The sequence below is a fragment of the Brachionichthys hirsutus genome, chromosome 2 (genome assembly GCF_040956055.1).
Source record: "Brachionichthys hirsutus isolate HB-005 chromosome 2, CSIRO-AGI_Bhir_v1, whole genome shotgun sequence".
In the NCBI taxonomy this organism is placed as follows: Eukaryota; Metazoa; Chordata; class Actinopteri; order Lophiiformes; family Brachionichthyidae; genus Brachionichthys; species Brachionichthys hirsutus.
This window is the reverse complement of record NC_090898.1, coordinates 16,749,616-16,752,115: the sequence shown is the minus strand read 5'-3', so window position 1 is coordinate 16,752,115 and position 2,500 is coordinate 16,749,616. Positions and strand designations below refer to the sequence as shown.

Here is a 2,500-nt window from a genome sequence, read left to right as displayed (position 1 = left end):
CGAGAGGAGGGACCGCCAAGAAAGTATTATAATAACCGTACGATCAATATAACAGACGACAGACTCAAATGGTTCAGATCCAGGTCCAGGTCCAGGTCCAGATCCAGGTCCAGATCCAGGTCCAGATCCAGGTCCTTCCCTACCTGACGGGTTCTTTGAAAGTGAAACGACCAGCTGCGTGCTCGAGTCTAAGAACGAGGCGTGCTTGTGTTCAGGGGCTATAAATACACCGGCGGGGTCCAGTTCGGGGGGGGGGGGGGGGGGGGGGCTGGGTAAACCCCACCCTCCAGTATACTGATCAACCAACAGGAGATACGAGAGCCAGCTGGCCGAGCCCCGGGCCCCCACGCCAGCCGGGGCCCCCCCAGAACAGAGCCCCCCGTCATCTCACGCTTCACTTCTCAAACCCTCCAGATCTTTTTTCACGCTTTGTTCGTGTTTCCGTCTCTTAACTTTGTGTTTGTCTCTTAACTTTGTGTTTCCGTCTCTTAACTTTGTGTCTCCGTCTCTTAACTTTGTGTTTCCGTCTCTTAACTTTGCGTTTCCGTCTCTTAACTTTGTGTTTCCGTCTCTTAACTTTGTGTTTGTCTCTTAACTTTGTGTTTCTGTCTCTTAACTTTGTGTTTCCGTCTCTTAACTTTGTGTTTCCGTCTCTTAACTTTGTGTTTCCGTCTCTTAACTTTGTGTTTGTCTCTTAACTTTGTGTTTGTCTCTTAACTTTGTGTTTCCGTCTCTTAACTTTGTGTTTGTCTCTTAACTTTGTGTTTCCGTCTCTTAACTTTGTGTTTGTCTCTTAACTTTGTGTTTCTGTCTCTTAACTTTGTGTCTCCGTCTCTTAACTTTGTGTTTCCGTCTCTTAACTTTGTGTTTCCGTCTCTTAACTTTGTGTTTGTCTCTTAACTTTGTGTTTCTGTCTCTTAACTTTGTGTTTCCGTCTCTTAACTTTGTGTCTCCGTCTCTTAACTTTGTGTTTCTGTCTCTTAACTTTGTGTTTCCGTCTCTTAACTTTGTGTTTCCGTCTCTTAACTTTGTGTTTCCGTTCCGCAGCCCAAACAACATAGAACATAATTTTAACATTAAAAGAACAGTCGAAAGATTAAAAAGATAATAAAGGTAAGTCCGGGACATTTCTCCAGCCGGTGCCGGTCTTTAAAGAACCCGGAAGGACTTCTGTCCATTCCTGCTCGGAGCCTTCAGGGAACCAACGACGCCTCCAGCCTGTTTACGCTGATTTATTGATCGCTATTCACTCGATTTCATCCTGTCGCTGTGAACGAATAGAGGATTAAACTCGTAGGATTCGTGTCAGTATTTGGGGGTGACCGCTCCGAGCACGAGGTGCTGCTGGACCCGGTCTGTACCGGTCTGTACCGGGTCCAGCAGCACCTGCTCGGCTACCGTCCAGCCCGCTGAGACAGCTGGACACCTGGAAGGACGTCCCCACCTGGGCTTTCATGGTCCATCTCCGGGCATCAATCAGACCCCGCCCCTTTCTCTGAAGCCAAACATTACGGTAAACGTCGTTCCGTGAACGCACCGAACGGGCGTTGCTAATGCTACATGTGATGCTAGGCCCAAAGCTACATACAGCGTCATCATTAGCCGAAGCTAAACTTACTATGCTAACGACACGCAACGCTCGGGAACTTCTTTCCTGCTAGCTTACCTGGTTTCTAATAAAGCGAGACCACGCCCACTTCAAACATTAGACAATTACAAACGAGATAAAAGTGATGACGTTTACGCGGTCCTACCGGATAAGCGTCGACGGCTCCGCCGCCTGAAGGAAACGAGCTAACCCGGTTTATCTTAACTCACCGGTGTTTGTCTCCGGAATGCGTCGAGCTTAAGAAGCTCGGCCCGTTAACGCCGGTAACGCCGCGCAGTTCGAGCTGACGGTAAAGTTCGGCGTGAATTTCTTCGGCCTCTTCCGCCCCATGACGACCTGCACGGTAGATGCTGCGTTCAGGGCCGTCGTAAATATCACGCTCCACGCAGACAAGACGTCCCCGCTGCGCAACACAGATCTGAAAACTGCAATACCACGGTGTAACCGTGTAATCAATAAAAAACACAAAAACACAGCGTAGGAGTAACATCGTGTGTGTCTTTTAAAGAGCATTTTTATTTTAGCGTCTTGTTTTCTTATTATAAATCCTCCTGTTTTACACTTATACTTGTATACTATGTATGCTCTATCTTACTTTAATTTAATATATTTTATACACGTTCTTCAAGTTAAAGTAATGCGTTTCCATATCGGGTACTTTTACAGAGTCACCAATAGAATTAATTCATGCGGCTAATGTTTAGCCGTCCTTGAATGCAGCATTATAAACTGATGGATGGATGGATGGACGGATGGATGGACGGATGGATGGACGGACGGATGGATGGACGGATGGATGGACGGACGGATGGATGGACGGATGGATGGACGGACGGATGGATGGACGGATGGATGGACGGACGGATGGATGGACGGATGGATGGACGGACG

At 47.6% G+C, this 2,500-nt stretch overlaps 1 protein-coding gene across 3 annotated transcripts in view; it reads right to left on the bottom strand.

The window, feature by feature from the left end:
* klhl21 (kelch-like family member 21) overlaps positions 1-1,917 on the bottom strand; it is a 6,359-nt gene extending 4,442 nt beyond the window's left edge. Inside the window, exon 1 of one of the 3 annotated variants that reach the window (XM_068745932.1) lies at positions 1,819-1,917. The gene's annotated coding sequence lies outside the window, so the exon portion shown is untranslated. Of the gene's footprint in view, positions 1-41; positions 169-1,818 lie in introns of those variants that run through there. The other 2 variants (XM_068745918.1, XM_068745924.1) reach the window with 2 other exon arrangements.
* Between the last annotated feature and the right edge of the window lie 583 nt (positions 1,918-2,500).